General features: G+C 40.4%; 1 long non-coding RNA gene across 3 annotated transcripts in view; it reads right to left on the reverse strand.

Moving 5' to 3' along the window:
• Positions 1-16,009, reverse strand: part of LOC123829253 — a 37,297-nt gene extending 21,288 nt beyond the window's left edge. For 2 of the 3 annotated variants that reach the window (XR_006787584.1, XR_006787582.1), the window contains exons 1-2: positions 15,886-16,009; positions 10,501-10,691 (exon numbers count right to left, since the gene is read on the reverse strand). This is a non-coding gene — a long non-coding RNA (uncharacterized LOC123829253). Of the gene's footprint in view, positions 1-7,295; positions 7,895-9,148; positions 9,194-10,500; positions 10,692-15,885 lie in introns of those variants that run through there. The other variant, XR_006787583.1, reaches the window with a different exon arrangement.
• Positions 16,010-21,429: the final 5,420 nt, after the last annotated feature.

Below are 21,429 nucleotides of genomic sequence, written 5' to 3' on the forward strand. Positions count from 1 at the left end.
ATGTCAATGCAAGAATGTCCAAACCTGTGCAAACTTTTTCTAAGAGTTTATTTGAAGCAAACTGACCACATGCTGGGAAGCAGGATTTCAAATGCTGCATCAAACGGCAGTTGTGCAGTTCCTTGTATACATTTGGAATTAAGGAGAGAGTGTAAGGAAGATTATAGAAAGGTGGGAGAAGGCAAGGCTGCATAATCTCCATGTTGCCATTACAGGATAGTTAACAAGATCATGTGCTCTCTTGAGGGTGGTTATGCTACCGAGGAGTGTGGAAAAGAGGATTACTCTGGCATTTCAAAGGTGTTTAAGCTAGACATGTAAGAGCAATGGTCAGAGCTTGCTTAAGGCAAAGATAAACCATGTTACTAAAGAAGTTATAGGCTTGGGGCGTAATGACCCACTAAGACCTGCCCAGGTAGGAATTTATGATTAGATTACCCTCTGAAGTTGCTTTTGGTCACTTGAATTTGCCAGCTTTATTACAGAGCCCCATTTTTGTTCAAAGTAATTTATAGCCACAAAAACTGTGGGTGTTATAGCCATTTTTAGAATGGGAAATAAGTACTTGTATTTGTTATCTATTGCTGAGTGACAAATCACCTGAACACTTAATGGCTTACCACCATATATTTATTGCCTTACAATTTATTTGGGTCAGGAATCTGGGCATAGCTTGGCTGGGTCCTTTACTTCACGGTCTTTCGTAAGGTTGTAGTCAGGGTTCTCCCAGTGCTAAGGTCGCACCTGAAGGTTCAAATGAAGAAGGATCCGTGTTCACTTATAGGGTTGTAAGAGGGATTCAGTTCATCGAGGGATCCTGGACTTGGGTGCCTTAGCACCTAGCTGCCCATTGGCCAGAGACCGCCCTCAGTTCCTTGCAATGTGGCAAGGGCGCTCTACTTATTCCCTGAAACAGGAGATGTTGCTTTAGGAAAGCCACCCAAGGAGCTAGTCTGCAGGCCAGGGGCAGGTCACACTCTTCTGCAACCTAATCACAGAGGTGACAACTCATCAACATTGCCTCATTCAATTGATTACAAGAAATTGACTCAAGGGGAGTAGATTCCTTGAGAAATACCAAGAGGCAGGGATCACTGGGGTCCTCTTAGATGCTGCCTGCTTCAGTGCTCCACAATTAAGAAGCCAAGTATGTTTAAAGATACTATGAAGTAGACAAAAATTTGCATTTACTAGCATAGCTACTTTGGGAACTGTAATGGTATAGGCATGTTTAATGGTGAAGTCTCTTCTAAATCAAGTCATATTTCATTAATTAATGCACTGCTTTATTCTTCAAACACCCCCAGAACTTTCTAACCTAATCTTCAGAATCTTTAAAGCCATTATCCAATGCTTTCAAACTTTTGCCAGATAGTTTCCTGTCTTTTACACCCCTCCATAAAATTTGTCTTCTGGATCATTAAAGAGGAAGAAAGCTCTACAGAAAGATCACTGTGAGTATGTGTACTTTTCTTTGAATTGTGGGTAACGGATGATGTTTACGAAGGTAAATAAAGCAGTGTCTGAAATCTGATGAACAAGATGCAGCCTTCAGTTAAGCTAAGCAGATTGTAGTCCATCTGTAGTCCTCAGCAGGGTGTATCTGTTGATGACTGAAGAAAAGAGTCCTTTATTTTGAAAACATGTGGAGAGATTAAAAGACTCATATGGAAAAGAAAAGGACCAAGAAAAGATGGTGAGTCGAGTTGAGGCAGTTTGTGGAAATTTATAAAAATGTGTCACAAAACTCCCCTTAAGCTTCCTAATTACCAGCTGTGGGCCTGATAAATGTGGGATGGGCCCTAATTTCCATCTTGTGAGATTTCTCTACAGCTGTCTTGATTGCCTTTTTGCAATCTGAGTGCATTTTTTTGAAAGTTGAGTTCTCTGATTTCTTTTTCTCTTTTGCTCTGGGAAATTCTTAATAAAGTCAGAGCACTCTCCTTTGTATCTAGCTGTAGCAAGAAAAGAAGCAAATGAAAGGTGAGGAGAAGGGGAAAGTTTGCAATTAGACTAAGTGGTAAGATTTGAAGTATCACAATGCCTCTCCTGCTACACGATGTCTGCTTTTTCCTGTATCCCAAGGAAGAATTTTAGTGTCATTTTGTATTTTCGGATTGAAATCAGAGATTATAAGTAGAAGGAACCTGGTGATGCCTGAGCTAGTGTAACAATTTAGTGGGTTGTTAAGAATCAGAGAGAAGACATGCTCTTTGAAGAATGGTTCAGTGCTAGAAGAGAGTGGAGACCCAAAGGGGAAGCAGTTGTGCCCAAGATAAACTTTAATCATGCCCCAAGTTTGTCTAAGCTTGATCCTGGTAGAGTGCAGCTAGTTTTTCTAAATGGTTATACTCTTGGAGATGCACTTTGCCTTCTCAACCTAAATGGCTAATGGATTATTTTAAAGGGCATTCATTCATTTGTCCTGAACATAGAAGTAATATATGCACAGTCTAGAAAACTGAAATGTACATGAAGCCAAGTGTTTGAGTGGATAAAATCTTAGAGTCTCTTTTATTGAGATAACTACCGTTTTTGATTGCTGGAGGGAGAGGGATTACTAATTCATAGCTGGAGCAATTTTGATTTGGCTTCTTCATCAGAAAGAGTGTAAAGTAAGTACTTACCTAGAGTTTTTGACAAAGACTTGAAGTCTCTATGGATCTGACTGTAGATACTGGAATTAAAGATATTGTGTTCAACTTAGTAAAACTGGATGTATTTTGAGGTGGACAGCTATATGATTGATGCAATCTAACAGATTTTGAGAAACATACTGTTGGCTATTATGATTTTTGTCTACTGAAAGAAATGAATCATTCATCCCAGTCATCCTGGGGCTTGAAATGAGAGTACCTCAGGTAGGGAATTTAGGGGCAGGGTCCACTGGTGAGTGGCCACTTTCTGTAGCAGCAAAAGTCACTTTTCAAATTCTACTTTTATTATTCTCAATCACTTGTAAAGTTTTATTTAACCCCACATTCTGGTCTCAGCTTCTGGTGGATTGGAAAGGTAAGGAACTGAAAACATTCTTGGAGTGAAAAGGTGAAGGGCAGAGAAACCACCCAGAGCAGCCACTAATGTGAGGGGTCAACGTGACTGGGGAGATTAGGAATGTGGGATATTTCCTACTTTCCTCACCCTTGACACTGGGTTTTATCAAGCTTTCTAATTTTTGCTCATTGGGTTGGTGCAAAACAACATTTTACTATTCTTTCTCACATATTTCTTTAATTACTAATGAGGTTGTACATCTGAATATCTTTTCAGATAATTGATTGGCTGTTTGTACTTACATTTTCTATAAACTTTTGATATACACGGTTGACCCCTGAACAAAGCAGGGGTTAGGGGCACCAACCTTAGCCCAGCTGAAAATCTGTGCATGACTTTTGACTCCCTAAAAGATTAGTTGTCCCTTAGTATTGCAGGGATTGGCTGCAGGACCTCCCTCAATACGAAAACCCAAGGATGCTCAAGCCCCCTGTATAAAATGGTGTCGATGAATGCATGCAGCTGTCCCTCTGCGTCTGCAGAGTTTCAAGGGAGGATAGAGAAAAGTACAGGTATTTAATGAAAACAATCCACATGTAAGCAGACCCATGCAGTTAAAATTTGTGTTGTTCAAGGTTCAACTATATAATATCCATTTTTCTATTGCATTGTGGATCTTTTCCTTTTTTAAAATTTGTATGAGTTGTTTTTGGAGGGGACATGAATTCTTTTTAAATGAAAATAAATTAGCCCTTGTGTCTCAAATGCAGTGCACATATGCTTTCCAATATTTGTTGTTGGTCTTTCAACTTTATTGTATGTATTTTTTCTATTAAAAGCTTTAAATTGAAATGTAGTCATTTTTATCACTCTTATTTTTTAGCTTTTAGGTTTTTTGTCCTGTGCTTTGAAGCCTTCTTCAACCATGTTTTAACACCATTTAAAAATATTTCTTCTTTTCCTTACTGAATTGAAATGCCACTCCTATTAAAATTCATATATGTATTTAAGCCTCTTTCTCAACTATTTTCCTTCAGTGTTTCAGTTTTCCTCTAGAACCAAACAATTTTAATTACTATAGCTTTATTATAGGTTTAATGTCCTGTGAGGCAGATGCTCCCTCTTCCTTTTGGGTATTTTCCTGGCTATTCTTACATTTTCATTCTTAAGGTGAAGATTTATTGACAGCCCTCCCCCCAAAAAAATCCTGATGATATTGAACTTACAGACTTGTTTAGGTGAAACTGGTATCTTCACAACCAGGATTCTTTTTGTTTTAAGAGCACAAGTTTTTCTGTCGAGGTTTTACAGGTCAACCTTGCCGTGTTCTCCAGATTCTTCTTTCCTGGGTGGTTCCAGGTTGGAGTTCACCAAATGAGAGATTTGTGTGAGATTTGCAAGGCAGGTGTGAAGCAGCAGCTATAACCTCTAAAGGTTGTCATGGGGAGAGGTGACGAGAGGCCGATGTAGAGGTACAAGTGGGTTCCAGTGAGTTCTCGCTCTTCCTTTCTCCATGTCCTGCGTTTCTCCCAGACTCTGACCAAGGCCGAGCCAGCCCCACTGACTGTTACTTCACTGGGAGTTCACCATGGTGGTAGCTTTACAGAGGCAATACTCTTCCTAGGCTCACGTGGTTACCACTTTTTATAGCTTTGCTTCCTGATTCTCCTGAAAGCTTGGACTTCACCATCTGGGCCATGGCTTTGGGAAACTGGTGACTTCTCTGATCCTGAATTTCTTCATTTTGGACTTTTACTTCCCCAACTCTTGCCACAATTGAGTAAGGTCTAATTCTGTAATTAATTTCTTTTTTTCAAAGCACTCATAGTGGCCCTTCTTGCCTTGGGGAGCCTGGTGGATACCCTGTCCATTCACTTAGCTCTTCTTTCATTTCTTACTATAGTGTTAATGTTTTCTTCATATAGATTCTACACACTTTTTTTAGTGTTTATTCTTAGGCATTTGATCTTCCTTCTTGTATTTTTTTTTGTGAATGGAATTTTCCTTCCATGATATTTTCTAAGTGGATCCTATCTCAGGGCCTTTGCACTTGCTGTCCCTGCTGCGGGATACTGTCATCTACCAGGTGTTTCCATGGCTTGCTCCATCACTCCCTTGAGATCTTTACATTGTGTCATCTTTTCAATGAGTTCTTCCCTGGCCACTTTATATAAGATTACCATTTCTCATATACCATATACGCTCCTTCCTTGCTTTATTTTTACCCTTGACAATAATCACCATTTAGCATACCATACATTTTACTTATTTCTCTTAGATGTTGTCTGTCTTTCCTCACCACAGTGTAAACTCTATAAGGGTACAGATTTGTATCTGGTTTGTTTACTCCTATATCCCAAATGTCTAGAATGTTGCATGACAAATAATGGTAATTGTTAAATATTTTCTGAATAAACAAAAATACAGAAAGTTGTTGGTTTGAAAAATAATTTGTGACTCATCACCTTACTTATTTTATTATTGTTTCCAGTATTATATGAGTTTCCTTATGTTTTCAAGTCTGCAAACTCATATCATTTATAAATAATAATTTTGACACTTCCTTTCTAATACTTATACCCCATTTATTTTTATTATCTAATTGCCTTTATTAGTTTGTGATGATGTTAAGTGATCTTGGCAATAATGAACACCATTCCCCTCCTCTCCCCAGATTTTAATGTTTTTCCATTAAAATCTTTTGGATCAAGGTCAGTAATCCTAGACTTTTTCTATTTGGATCTAATTTGTTTAAAAGGTAAATATTTTTAATACTTACAGTTACTTATAAGTTGGTCACTGATGGAATGCATGGATTTTATTCCCAAAGTGTTATTGTTAACTCAGCTTTCTGGGATTCCAGAATTAGTTTTTCCAAGCAAGCAATAATGACGAGGTTCCCTAGCTAATTCATACCCCATAATGCATCAAGTGTGGTATTGCCTTCAAAGTGAGGCATCAAGGCCCATTTCCCCCATGAAATTTCTCATACACAGAAACGAGTGTTTCATTCACTTCATCGCCATGGTCCCTACTGTCAAAATTCGTGGCACCAACACAACACACTGTGGAAGACTGATTTGTGTTCTAGAGTGCCTCTTTCCTGCCAGAGACTTAGCCTGAGTTCACAAACTCAAATGAGCTGGAAGGGACATGCAGACCATATAAATGTTTGAAAATTGACCGAGTGGGTCACGTAATAGGCAGTGGTGGGGACTAATGGGGAACCTGAGAGCCTGTTAGAGGGGCACAGATAGCAGCTGCTGGGGGAAATGAACCTAGTATTGCCAGATGTTCTGATTTTTAAATGAGGGTGGACATCCTAACCTTTATGGAATATCTCCCATTTCTTTTAAACAGTGGGTGTATTGTTCAGCCCTGGCAGGGAGTACATGGCACATTCAAACTGTGTGATTAACAGACAAAGGAATTGTTTAAGAGGTGTGAGCTGGTTTTGCTCACCCATCAACAAACAGTGCAGTGCCTTGGGGCTAGCAACAGCAGGAGTGTTACCGCTTTTTGGTTTAAAGGGCCCAGCTGTGGGGATTGGAGAGCACTGAGATACTGGACAGCAGCCTGGCCTTGGGTGGGGAGAAGTAGCTGATGTATGATAGGGAAGGAGCCAAAGGTGTAACTACCTCCATCTTCTTCTCCCATCCTCTGATCTCCTGCTTGTCCCTCTATTGGGTGAAACCAGAGAAAGCCAGAGAGCAAAAGGGTCCGTTGATTCAGTCCCGAACAGTCAGCCCCCTGGATAATGAAGTGGGCCGCCATAGAGGGAGAGTGGATCTTGAAGGTCAAGTGGAAAATATCCAGCATAGGTAGCTATTATCTCAGACTAAATAAAAGGCAAACAAATATGGGGAGGAAAACAAAACGCGCCACAGGGTGTCATTGTGGGGCTTTTGGTTAAGGACTTTGAAGACATAAGTATGTCTTTCTATTTCTATCATTTTGTCCTAGTAGTGTGTTAATATAAGACGCTTAATAACTGAGTGAATAAAAGTGATTTGAAAACTGTATTTAATATGGCTGAAAAATGGGTTTTACAGCCTCCTAATGAGATGAAATAGTTTCTCTTCAGGATGTTTCTTTTCTTCCCCTAAAAGAGTAACTACAACATTATCATTAGGGAGGATATGGTTTAAATTTCTCAATTGTTATGTTCTAACTTACTGTATATTCTTTATTACTACCTAAAAAAATAACCCCCAAGTTTAGGGTTCAAAAGAGTAAATATTTATTATTTCACAGATTCAGAGGGTCAGGAAGTCAGGCTTGGCTTAGCTGGGTGGTTCTGGCCCAGTGTCTAGGTTGCATGATCTGGAGCCTTGGCTGTTGCTGGAGGATTTATTTCCAAGGCTAACTCACCCTGGAAGTCTCAGTTCCTCGTCACATGGCTTCCCTATGGGGTTTCCTGAATGTCCTCAGGACATGGCCACTGGCTTCTCCCAGAGCATGTTGCAGAGGAGGTAGGGACTGAGAGGGCAAACCAGATGGAAGCTGCAATGTCATTTGGAGTCTCACCTTGGAAGTGACATACCATCACTTCTGCCATATTGTCACACAGACCTACTTGGTATAATGTGGAGGACTAACCAAGGATGTGACTACCAGGATACAGGAATTTCAGGGGGCCATTTTTGAGACTGGTTACTGGACTTACTCTACCTTATTTTCCCACAATGTCTTATTTCCATGTGTTCTTGTGTTCCTGGGTGTCTTTTTCTTTTCCAGCACTCAAGAGAGGGTACAGCAGAAGGAGAGCTGCCATTTAATTCATGGGCACAGAAAATGCCAATGAGTTTTAACAAGGGAGTGTTGGGCCGCCACTGGAGGGTGACTCTTGCATCCTAAGTGTCAGCATCACCTTCTGTCCAGAGCCTTGGTGTGTGGATAACTAAGAAAAGAGAGGAAAGTCAGCTCCTCCCTTTGTTGGTCCGGGTCTGCCAACTCCAAAAGAAATCCCTTAACTTGTACTTCTCCTTCCCTGTGACAGGGGACAGGTCTAGATGACCTCAAACTCATTGGGGTTCTGTATTTCTGTCCCCCTCCCTCAACTATGAGGATGTGAGTGAGGAGATGGGGCTCATAAGAAGTGGGATTCTCTCCCCCATCTCCAAAACGTTAGGGCTGCATTTGGCTCCAAGACTGGAAATTCCCAGTGATAAGCAGATGATAAACCTCTCCAGCTCTAGATCTTCCACATTCACACTCTCCCTCTCCTGCTTTGCTCTGGACATGGGCTGTCATACATGGATAGACAATTCTTTATCTCCAAGAGCTTAATTTTATATAGACTTTTTTCTCAACATCACATCAGTTCCATGCAAACTGAAGGCAGCTTTTCATATTTATTACATTTCTTTTCTGCTTAGAAAATTGGAATGATTCACTTTTCTCCTGCTTTTGTCTATGTTTTGAGAATACTACATAAGCCCCAAGGAATTTCAGGATTTCCAGAACCAAATGATAGGTGTTCCAAATGAGATATGAGCATCTACAAAGAATGTTGCTAGGCAGCTATTTACAAATAAAGGCATTTTTCCAACAGAAAAGAATTTAAAAGCAAATGTTATCATTAAAAGACAGATAGTTAGGGAGACTACCTTTACTGCATAAAAACTCATTACTGGATCTCATTTTTTTATAGTGCAGATAATGGTTGCTTGAAGAAGGAGAAAGGCATGTCAGGGGACTTTCATGAGGGAAAAAAAGTAAGACTGTGTGTTGGTTTGAAATGATGACTGAACAGTGATTTCATTTCACTGTAGTGCAGCAATAAATCAGTAACTCTTCTCTCACCAGTGAAATTAGAAGCTGTAGGGAATCCAGGACAGCTCGTTCCAGACCCTAATCATGCATGCTGGGAAATGCATCTGCTCAGTGCACTGAACTCAGAAAGTGTAGTAGGGCCAGCTTTTCTGTGAACTGGCTATTGAGCTTGACCATTCTTGCTTATAGTCTGTCACTTTAGGGGTTACAATCTGTAGTGCTGAGTCCTGGGACACTCCTTGGAATAGTTAGCTTTGCATGTCAGAGAGCATAAGGAAACAGCCAGTAGGGTGCTCACACTCTTTTTAGGCAAAAATAAAATTAAGAACACAATTGCAGGAAATAAAGAGATGCCATTGGTGTCATGACTTGAACTCACCTCCTGGCTTCACCACCCAATGACTGGCACCTGATCTCATTGAACCTTATAAAATGAGGAAATTGAGTTAGAAGAATGAATGGTTATTGACTTTTCCACCACCGGGAACTTATTTTTATTATATTTCCTTTTTAGACTTCATGTTTTGATAGATTTTATCTAGACTATGGCATTTATATTATAGTAATTTGTTTCACTTTTTATTGTATTTATATTTCAAAGTTTTCCATAGTTTGAGCAATAATATATATATGTAATGATTTATAAGGACATTATTAAATCCTATGGTCAAAGCCATGACTGAGCTATTAATAAGCATCTCACAGTACTGTTCCCTGCTGTGCTTCCTTTATTTTGTGTACTAAGTGTCACTCTTATCCTCTGTACAGATCCTTGGCATATAGGTAATTTTTTTTTAAAAAGAAGGAAATGGTATTGGGTGGGTAGGATCCAAATGAGGAATGTCAGATTTAAGGTTCAAGGTCATGCTTACAGTCTCTCTTTTTTTACTGTGACTACTTCATGTGTGGATTTAGGAACAACATCTGCTCTGCCTCTGATAAACCCAGCATTCCTCTGAAGACACAGAAGCCAATGAGAATGACTGATAAGTAGAAGATGGTTGATAATTACCACACTGAGTTGATCTATTTCCAGTTGAAAGCAAAATATATGCATGTGTGGCTTTACCAGAAGTATTTGCATGCTTCCACAAGTTATTAATTTTGGCTAGAAATATTATAAAACCTCTAAGTATATAGCAGAGTTTCATAATACTAGAATTCTTGTGCAACAGTGGTTGTACCGCCTTGTCATTCACTCTGTTGTGTTGTGGACAAATGGAATTTGGGGTTGGCTGGCACAGTTGGTTGGAGCAGAGTGCTAACCATATCAGAGGTTTTCTTCTGTTTATAGCCATGGGTTTCTCTGTTAATCTCTGCCAGCCTTTTGACTAATGCCTGCTACTCATCACAGGAATCCAGAGTCCTTGGTCTACCTTGATTGCCGACTCTGGCATGAATTTTAAAGAGTTTTTCTCTTAGTGTCTTGGAAAGCATGAGCTCTGTGTTTCCACTGCTTCAAACAAACGCCGTCTCTTTGTTTCCTCTCTGTTGTCACCAGGTGGGAGTTCAGTAGGGTGAGTTTATGCATTAGAAAATACTCAGATTTTCAGTCAGGGTAGTAGTTGGAAGAGGCATTGTTAGCTCTGTAGACAGGGTGCCCATGGTAGGCAGAAGAACAGACTCCCAAAGACGTCCCTGTCCTAATTCCCTGATGCTGTGAATATGTTTTGTTGCATGGCAAGGGGAAGTTAAGGTTGCAGATGTAATTCAAGTTGCTAATCAGCTCACCTTAAAACAGAGAGTATCCTGGATTATCTGAGTGGGCCCACTGTAGTCACAAGGGTCCTCGTAAGAGGAAGGCAGGAGTCCGAGAAGGAGAAGCAACAATCCTGGGAGCAGAGGTCAGAGTGGTGCAGGTGCTGCCTTCGTAGATGGAAGGAAGCTGAGAGCCAAGGAGCATGAGAAGCCTCTGGGAGATGCTAAAAGAAAACAAAAGAAAACAAAACAGATTCTCCCTTTGAGACTGGAGAAAGGAATGAAGCCCTGCCAACACCTTAGCCCATCAGACCCATTTCTGACTTCTGGCCTTCAGGACTGTAAGATAATCAATTCATGTTGTTTTAAACCACTAAGTTTGCGGTAATGTATTACTGCACTGATAGGAAACTAATACAGTGTCCAATGAAATTCACTCGTGAAATGTCCCTGTATATGCTCCCCAGCTCCACCCACCTCTCCGGTGGTTCCTCTGAGGGTCCTTTCTCCTGTGGAGCACTCCGAGGAGCAGTTGGGGTCCCACAATGAAAGGGGAAGGTGTCTGACTTATCTAGGCAGAAGAAATCACTTCTTTAACAGTTAGAAGTGATAACTCATATGTAAACCCCTGTCTTTTAACCAATTGTTGAATTGTTGTATGAATTGTGTAATAATGATTTGGAGATAAGAAATGGTGATCTCTTTAGTTTTGTGTCTCAGATTAAATCCAGCTTGGCTCTCTATTCCTGAGAGCTTTGTAAGAAGTCAGCAATTATTATTTTGGGCAGAGGGTGGGGAGAAGGGAACTCCCTCTCAGTTTTTTAGATTCTGTGAGAGACTTGGGAATTACATGGTCCAGGAAAACGGGGAGTGGGCTTGGTCATTTGCCAGGTGTAGTCTTTACAGGCCGGTGGCTCTGTCAACAACTCCATCCCTTTCTCAGGCACAGGAACCTTTGCTGAGGCTCCAAAGACATAGCACGTGGAGCTGCTTTTTCAGCCATTGATACACCTGTCTCTATCCAAGAGCCTGGCACCCAGGTGCACTGCCCTGAGGAGGCTCTGGTCTCACGAGTTCACTGGATTATATCCTTGCATTCCTCTTCCCTGTCTCAGGGGGCCCAAGCATGCTCAGGGCATTTTCCCATTTCTGTCTTCACCCTCCTGCTCTGATCTTGCTGGTCTGAGGGTTTGTAAGTAAGTCCAGGTCTAGATTTTCCAGATACCTGGTAACTTGTCTTTTTAAAGCTCAGAAACACAAAAATACTTCTATTATCTCTACAGGGTATGCAGAGAGCTTACAGCTCATAAACAAAGACTTGGCTCCTAGTCTGGTGAGAAATAGGCAGTAGGAACAGGGGAAGCTGATTCGCTTTGCGCGGAGTCTCAAGCAGCGAAAACAAAGCACAGGATACTTTCTCAGTGGGTCACCACGCTGCATGGAGTTATCAATAAGGCATCTCACCAGAATGTGAGTCCTGTGACGGCAGGATGATGTCTAACCCAATGCATAGCTTAATTGAGACACTGCAGCATATTACTGGTTGAGACAATGGAGAGAGTGAATGATGATAGCTTTTTGCCACTACACGGTGAGGAAATAAGGCGTGGGCTTCTTGCCTCTGTAAATGCTGTAAAAACAAACGGTGTTTGTCTTTGTCATTAATTCCAGTTGAGCAAATCTTCCTTTGTCTGAAATAATCCTTTTTAAGACCCCTTCCTAGATTCTTCCCTACTGGTCAGCAAATACTATAAATCAGGATGACAAAGGGAAATGGAGAGCTTCCACAAATAGCTGGATAATTCTTTCACCTTGGTGGAAGAATTAGGACCAATGCTATAGAAGAGAAGTGACTGATCTTTGGTGGCATGAGCCATAAAACATGGAATGATGACCTGGGAGGGAACTCAATAGCCATCCAATCCTGGAGAAGGCCAGTGCTTTAACAAAGGTTATTCATCAAATTAGTGGAAATTCTGGCTTTGGAGACCAGTACTCCTAGATCCCTTGGTTTCCTACCAGGTGCTTTTTTCACTGTCTCAGGAGTTTTTTGTTGTTGTTGGACATTATTTTTGTAAGTCAGTCTTTTTTTTTCTTCTTCTGGATTTACAAATTAATTTTTTTATAATTAAACCAATTATCTTCCTATATTCTTTTTTTTCTCCTAAGGCTAAGAGGTTTATTTTAAGCCTTTTTCAAAGAAATCACTATTTACAAAATTCCCATGTCTTAGGTGTTTGGTTTGCTGATTTTTGTCACTTGTGCACAGATACATGAGCAACATCCCAAGCAAGATAAAGAACATTTTCACCATTCCAAAAAATTTCCTGTGCCCCTTTCCAGTCAATTTGCCCTTCCCCCAATTGTCACAGATTAGTTTAGTCTGCTGCTGTATTTCATATAAACGGAATAGTGTATACTATCTACTTTTTTGTGCTTGGCTTCTTCTGCTTAATGCAGGGATTGGCAAAATTTTTCTACGAAGGACCAGATAGTAAATATTTGTGGCTTTGCATCTCATTTGGTCTGTCTCAACTACTCAGCTCTGCTGTTGTAGCACCAAAGCAGTCATCGTACAGAAATAAATGGGCGTGGCTCTGTTCCAATAACACATTAGTTACAACAACAGATGGCGGACTGGATTTGGCCTGTGGACTGCAGTGTGCCAATGCTTGGATTAACACACTATTTCTGATGTTTATTCATGTTGTTGCATGTATCAGTAGTCCATTCTTTTTATTACTGAGGATTAGATATGAATTTGTTACTGAGGTTATAGTATGAATATACCACAACTTCTTTATTCTTTTTCCTGCTGATGGACATTTGGGTTGTTCCAGTTTTGAGCTATTATAAATAAGGCTGCTATAAACATTCTTCTGCAAGTCTTTTGGAGAGCATGTGTTTCCTTCTCTTGAGTAAATACCTAGGAGGGGAATGCTGGGTCACAGGGTAGATCTGCGATTTGCAACCTTTTTCATCTCAGGCACACATAAACTAATTACTACAATTTTGTGGCACACCAAAATATATATTTTTTGCTGATTTGACAAAAAATAGTTAACATTTTGATTCATTCATACAGGATGGCTATTGTTGTATTGGCTGTTGTCGTTTTTAAATTTGACAATCTAAGGGAAAAGAGGCCAGTGGCCCTGACTATATAGTTCGGTACTGTATGTTTAAAGATTCTTGCACACAGCCCTGGCTGGGGAGGCTCAGTGGGTTGAGTGCCGGCCTGGGAGCCAGAGGTTACTGGTTGGATTCATAGTGAGAACACATGCCTGGGTTGCAGGCCAGCTCCCCAGGGAGGGGCGTGTGAGAGGCAACCAGTTTATGTATCTCTCACAAGTCATATTTCTCTCCCTTTTTTCTCTCTCCCTTCCCCTCTCTCTAAAAATAAATAAACAAAATCTTTAAAAAATAATAAAAATAAAAATTTTCGCACACACTGGTTGGAAATCACTGGGGTCAATGAATGTTTAAATTTAAAGAAACTGCCAAATAGCTCTTCAAAGTGGCTGTGCCACCTGACACCCCCATTAGCTCTGTAGGAGAGTGACATTGCTCCCTGTCCTTGTCAGCATTCGCTGTAGCCAGCCTTTCGATTTTTGCAGCTCTGATGGTTTTCACGTCATGGTTCTTTGAATCGTGGTCTGTGTCCTTCATGATCATCTTTCCCTTTGTCATTTCTTACATCATGTTTTAGCTCCATCTCTTTTCTTCCGTGCTTCGTTTACCCCTATATTTATAAACTTGGTTCTCTTTATTCCAGTGTCTCCCAGCTTATTCCTGATCATCAGTCTCATTTGTCCCCAGGCCTATATGACATTGTTTTGGTTCCCTTGCCCAAGCGAGGTTTCTCCAGGTCTGTCTTTACCTGAATACAGAGTCAGGACAATCCTACCAAATCAACAGCCTCCATACCACCCTCATGTACCAGTTTCTTTTTTTCTCCAAGGCCTTTTTTTTGGTAAATGCAGTGAATGTGTATCCAAGCTGAACCTGATGAGGGTATAGTCATAACCTTCTCTGGCTCCAGAAAGAGCTTTTCTCACATGCTTACAGCTCCTAGAAATTCCCTTGATACAGCATCCCCTGCACCCATCCTCCCTACCCCCACCACCCCATTAATTAGATAGACCTCAGATGCAATTTCTCTGGAACAGACATACTTATTTAAACTAATTAATATGCAAATAACCAGGAGCTGCTTCCAGAGAGAGGGTTTGGAAGACAACACAACAACAACAAAAAATAGAGAAGGATAGTCTCAATGACAAAGGCAGTTTGTAGGCAGAGGTGGCAGGGGTGGGGTGGGAGAGGTAGCAGGTGGGGGAGGATGGAGTATAGTGCGGTGAGGGCCAGGTTCACCTCCCTCACCTTTTGTACCCAAACTGACTCTTTGCATTGACCTGAATTTTAACAAGCTGAATGAGTCCTTCATTATTCTTCTTCCTTAACCTTTTTTTCACTATTTACTTTTTTTTTTTTTTTGCTCAGGTTTAAATAGCTGCTCCTTTGACTTAGGTGTGAAAGGTGATTTCAGTCTGTTCAAGTCTCTTCTCTTCCCTTCTCTCTGTTCTTTTAATTCTTAACCTTCAGTTGGCCAGTGACTCCATATTATCTGCTGGCTGCTGCTACCCAGTAGGGTATCTCTCTCTGCCTCTCTGAGGTATGTCCAGGCAATAATTGTCCCTGGCTACCTTAATATTATTTAAGAATTAGTTATTCTGTGCCTTCTAGGGAACCATTCATAGACAAATGTACACACTGCAGCCAGTCACTACTATATGCAAGCCAGCCAGGAAATGTGCTAAACCAAAACAAGGAGTTTGATGGGGAACTGAGCAAAATCTTTTCTAGAGTAAGATGGGGTAAAGGAAGAAGGAAGAAAGAATAAAAACACATTAATAAAGGTACATATAATTGAATTTCCAGACACTGGGCAAGCTGGCACAATATTTCTACATTCTGTACCTTCTGTTTTTTGGAAGAGGGCATTCTAAGACCCCTTCACCTAACAACAAATTATTTAACTCTAGAATAAGCCATGTCAGTGCACTGAGACAGACTGCCAGAAAGACAGACTGACCTAATACCATGTTTGCTGTTATTTGCCATGTTTAACACGTACAGTGAGGACATTATGGACTTGGAGTCCTAAGACTAGATTTGAATCCTAGCTTTGCTATAAAGCTGTATGTTTTTATGCTCTGGAAAAAGCCATTTAATGTCTGTTTCAGTTATCTTTCACTGTGTAACAGACTACCCTAAGGTGAGAGGCTCTGTCGGTCAGCAATCTGAGCTAAACATGGCTGGGAGGCTCTTCTGCTGGGGTTGCTTGGGCTCATTCTGTTGACAGCAGTCAGCTGGCTGCTTGCCGGAGTCTGGGTGATCTCAGATGCCCTCACTTACCTATCTGGTAGCGTTGCTGGCTGTCGGCTGTGCCCGTCTCCATATGGATTCTCATCATCCAGGAGACCGGCTCAGGCCTTCTCCCATGGTGGTCTCAGGACAACAAGGACGTGAAAGCGGAAACCATAAGGCCTCTTGAAGCCAAGGCTTGGAACTCCTACAGCGTCACTTCTGCTTCTTCTTATTGGTCGAAGTCAGTCATCAGGGACACCCAGAACCAAGGCTGTGGGGAAGTGTGCCCTGCCTCTTGATGGGAGGAACAGCAACAGCACATTGCAAAGGGAAGGGGAGGAATTTGGGGCTATATGTTGCAACCCCCCGCACTCTCTGACCCTATGTTTCTAAATCTGTAAAATGGGGCTAATTACTGCCAAACACGTTAGGATTTTCTGTTTCTTCTACTAGCTAATTTTTTCTCTTCTCTAGCATCCTCCTCTCTATCAGGTTATGTCCTAGGTCCTCTCTTTCCCCTGTCTCTATGATTTCTTCTTAAAGGTGTCTCATCTCTGCAGTCATTGGCAAATGTTTTCCGTAAAGGGCCAGATAGTAAATATTTCAGTCTTTGTGGGACATGTGATCTTTGTCACAACTACTCAACTCTGCGTCGGAGCTGCCATAGCAGACAATCTATAAATGAATCAGCAGGGCTGTGTTCCAATAAAACTGTGTTTATAAATACAGACAGTGAACTATGCCAATGACGTTGATTAACATTTATTTGCTGATGACTTTAATTCCTTTAAGTCCACTCTCAGCTGTTCCCTTCGTTGCAACAGGAGTCATTTCCAGAACTGAATTTGATCGTGTCTCTCACTTGCTTAAAACCCTCCAGTGCCTCCCTTTGGTCTTGGGGTAGAGATAAACATGGTTTGCGAGGCCCCGCGGGGTTGCACGTCACCCATTCCTCCAGCTTCCTGCTCCTCAATCTCCTTCCTCGTTCTCTAAACAACACTCTCAGGACATCTGTTGCAGATCCTTGAAATTGCTGTGCTGCACACAATTTCCCTGCCTGATGACTCCTCACACCTCTTCTTCACCTAGTTATTTTTGGTCTGTTCCGCCCTTAGCTCCCCTCACTTCCCTTATCTTCAGGGAAGTCTTCCTTAGCCCCCCAGGTAAGACCCTGGCCAAACACATTCAACCTTTTGTCACCATATGCCAGAGTTTTAAATTATTCAACAATATGCGATCAATTCGTATGATAATTGAGATTAGTTTCCAGGAAACCTTTTTTCCCTTTACTGTCCCACTGTGGGCAGGGTATGCTTGCCACCCCATTTATCTGGGGCTTGGCCGTGTGGCACAGTTTGGCTAATAGGATGTTGGTGGACATGACACGGGCCTGAACGGTGCTTGTGTGGCAGTCTTATTCTCTTGTACATCTGGGATTGTTTTGAGGAGAACGTGCACTTGGTTATTTTCTGGTCCCAGGAGGATGAGAAACATGCCCCAGCTGACTTGTCCACCAGCAAGTGTGATGACAAGCGCGTACTGTACGCCCCAGGACCTCGGGGTAGTTTGTTCGGCAGCGATAGATGACTGATGGAATTACATCAGTCTCCCCCACCCGACTGGAACATCCACAGAAAAATAAACACGTTTGCTTGGCTCACTGTTGTATTCTTATTGCATGGTACAGAAGGTGCTTAATAAATATGTGTTAAGCGAATAAATGATTAAGTGGGACGGTATATGTGGAAGCATTTAGCGTATTATGGACACATAGTTGTCATTCAGCAGATGGTGTTTTAAAATGGGTTAGCTAATGCTCAAGAGAATCTGTATCTAGTTCTCTTTTGGATCTGAAAATACTGTGAGCTTTATAACCCAGGTTTATGAGCAAGTAAAACGTCCCTAGACTTCTAATCAGCTGTGTATTGACTCTGCAATCATATTCTTTTACCCGTAGGAAATGTAAGATGATTAAGGAAAATAAAAAATAAATGCAAGTCCAGGAAGTTCTTTGCTTGTATTACTTTGTTTTCTAATTTTAAATCTTATTAGTTTAAAGTGATAATAAAAAAAAGCCATTTGGAGACAGGACAATATTGTCACATCTGGAGAAACTTAATAAGATTAGGACAAAGGCTCTATTCTCTTCGTGATGCACATGTGTGGTTCTCATTAACTTTTGTATTATCTCGAGGAAAATATTAGAAGATGTCGTGCACCATAAACATTCCACACAAAGCAGGTTAATTAATAGTTACATGTAGTATTAATGCAGGTGTTAACCATTGACTATGATGTGTTCTTTAATAGTTGGTGTCCATGGATAATTAATACTCACTAATTCCCACAGTACTTAGAAGAAAACATAAATGTAAGATCTCAGTGCACATGATTAAAAATTTTGAATAATTTCAAATAATTTTGGAAACATTCTTAAGATGTATAGATCTAATACTTTTTTGATTAGGTGAATCCTTAAAAATAAATATGTAATTTCAGTTAAACTGTTCAAAGTAAACGACTTCAAAAAAAATCACTTCCCTAACATCCTATATCTGTGAAATAATAAGTATTTGGTATTTGTATGTCTTTTCAATACCAGCGTGCCATCTTTATACTTCATACAGAATCAAACTTTCCTTTGCAGATAAAGTAGACCCCTATATAAAGAACTGTGGGGTTTTTTTTCCTCCACTCATTTTGAGTCATTCCATGCCTGTCCATTGGATTTCTAACACTGTATATTTTTAAATGTTTATGTGAAGAAAACATAATTACAAATATTAACAAGCCAAATGCATGTTTGCGTAAGTTTGTGTATGGTGTTAGAAAGCTAAATAATGATAGTGAAATGTAAATGTTTATGTACTCTGATGCAATATTTAACTCTATTGGTCTTAACATTGCCCTTTTCAAAATATTATATATTGCCATGTATAATGCAGGCTTTTTTGCCCCAATATTTGATGGAAAAATAAGGATACACATTATATATGGGTGTAATGATTACGTACCTTGGGTATAATAATGGCTATAATAATCCCGTGTATAATGCATACAAAAATGTGGGTGCTCATTATACATGGCAAAATATGTACTGTGTATGATTATTTGCCATTTGTTTAAGAGTTTCATGTGTAGTAGGCACAGGAATGCACCACTCAGATCTCCCTACAAGAAAGGAGTCTCAGCCCAGCTGTGAGGAGGGTGGTTGATGGATACCTCTAGTTGTAGTTCCCCGAGCATCCACCACAGCTTTTGCACTGACGTTCTGCTCCTCTTGGGGAAGCCCACAAATTGATGGAGTAAGTTGGTAATCCAAGGGCCTAGCTATTTCCCCCCAAAGTGGGACTTCTCTGATAAGCCATCTTTGTTTTCTGATGGGCTGAGACGTACTTCCTTCAGTCTATGCTCCTGTCTGATGGCTTTGCCTGCCCATGTGCCTCCTCTCTTTCCTTCCATGGATGCTGCTCCACAATAATCCCTTAGTTCTCCGAACTTCTCTTCAGTGTATACCTTCCAGAGAATCCATCTGGCACACTCTATGTCCCAGGACCTAAGGAACAAACACAAATAAACTTGGGATTTGACTCAAGATGACAAAGGTACAAAAATTCATCATGTATACAAATGATGATAACCATACTCTGAACTGGATAGAATTAAGTAAAGGAAAAATGAGAAATGGGAATTAGTTAATTTTCTAAGATATAAAGAAATACTGGTAATAAAGAAATCAGAATAAAATGGAGAATAGGCTTTACTAACAATCAATAGAACATACAGATAAATGCTATGCCAAATGGTTTTTTAAAAAGTAACAAACTCTTTATCATACTTGAAATATATATTATACACAGATTCTGTATTAAAAACAGGTGAAAGAACTAGACATGTAAGTCCAGGATGCTCAGAGAGTCCCAAAGAAGTTGGATCCAAGGAGGAACACACCAAGGCACATCATAATTACATTACCTGAGATTAAAATGAAGGAGAGAATCCTAGTAGCAGCAAGACATAGGGGGTCAGTCACCTACAAAGGAGTTCCCATCAGACTGTCAGCTGATTTCTCAAAAGAGATCTTGCAGGCAAGAAGGGGCTGGAAAGAAGTGTTCCAAGTCATGAAAGGCAAGGACCTACATCCAAGATTGCTCTATCCAGCAAAGCTTTCACTTAGAATGGAAGGGCAGATAAAGTGCTTCTCAGATAAGGTCAAGTTAAAGGAGTTCATCATCACCAAGCCCTTATTATATGAAATGTTAAAGGGACTTATCTAAGCAAAAGAAGATGATAAAAAAGATGAATAGTACAATGATAACAAACTCACAACTATCAACAACTGACCCTATAAAACAAAAAGAAAAACAAACTGAGCAAACAACTAGAGCTGGAACAGAATTACAGAAATGAAGATTACGTGGAGGGTCATCAGTTGGGGGATGCGGAGAATGGGGGAAAAGGTACTGGGAATAAGAAGTGTAATTGGTAGGCACAAAGTAGACAGGGGGAGGTTAAGAATAGTATAGGAAATGGAGAAGCCAAAGAACTTACATGTACAATCTATGGACATGAACTAAGGAGGGAGGAATGCTGGAGGGTAGGGGAGTTCAGGGATAAAGGGGAGGAAAAAATTTGGACAACTATAATAGCATCATCAATAAAATATACTTAAAAACAATATTTTGCTGTTGTTTGGTAAATAAGTCTCTAAATGGATATGCCTTATAAATGAATCTAAACATGTATTCAGCACTAAAAATACAACTTATAGTATCCACATGAGAAAAACTGTGTTAGTCTGTGCTATCGTAGGGGCCAGGAATATAGCCTCATTATTCTAAATTAAGTTTTTCAAGGTATTCATTAAAATGGCATTCAACCTTCAATAATGTTAAGCTTACCAAAGACCATTCCCCAGGTCACATTTTGAGAAGCACCACTATACTGAATGCACCCTGCTGAATACAATTCTGATAGCTTTAGGTGAGGAAGGGTTCAGCATGCAGTAGAAGTTCATCTCTATGCTTAACTGAAGGGGGAAAACAATGGAGAAAGAAGAGTCATGACTCTCAGTAATAATGGGAGAAAAATGAAACAAAACAAGTATGCATATGTTTGCAGTTACTTTAAATTGTTTCAAATATTTTCATACAAAACCCCTTTATTGTGATGCATTTGTAAGAGCTGGCCCAGTGTGGAGTAAGTTGAAACATGTGTGTAAGACCATCAGACGTCCATGTGATTGAAGCAGGAAAAATAGTTGACTGATTAAGTGGGTTGTGTTGAAGGCAGCCCTAGAGTGGGAATTGTTAACCACTTGGCTGCTAGTGCCGTGTTCCTATTGTCAGCTCTACATGGCCATGGCCGTGCTACAGGAAAAACGTGTGTGGGTGTCCACCTGAAATACATTTGTAGGGGATAGAAATGCTTGCTTGCACTGTTGAGATTTGGCACAACACTTTTACTTGTTACTATTCTTATTTCAAAATAAAACAGTGCCTCCTGATTTATCATAAAACAAAGAACAAAGCTTTCCAAGTTTTTTCCTTCTTACTGAATGTATTGGGGTGATACTGGTTAAAATTATACAGG

This window comes from Phyllostomus hastatus, unplaced genomic scaffold, assembly GCF_019186645.2.
Source record: "Phyllostomus hastatus isolate PE091 unplaced genomic scaffold, TTU_PhHast_1.1 phas_contig_137, whole genome shotgun sequence".
NCBI classification, from domain to species: Eukaryota; Metazoa; Chordata; class Mammalia; order Chiroptera; family Phyllostomidae; genus Phyllostomus; species Phyllostomus hastatus.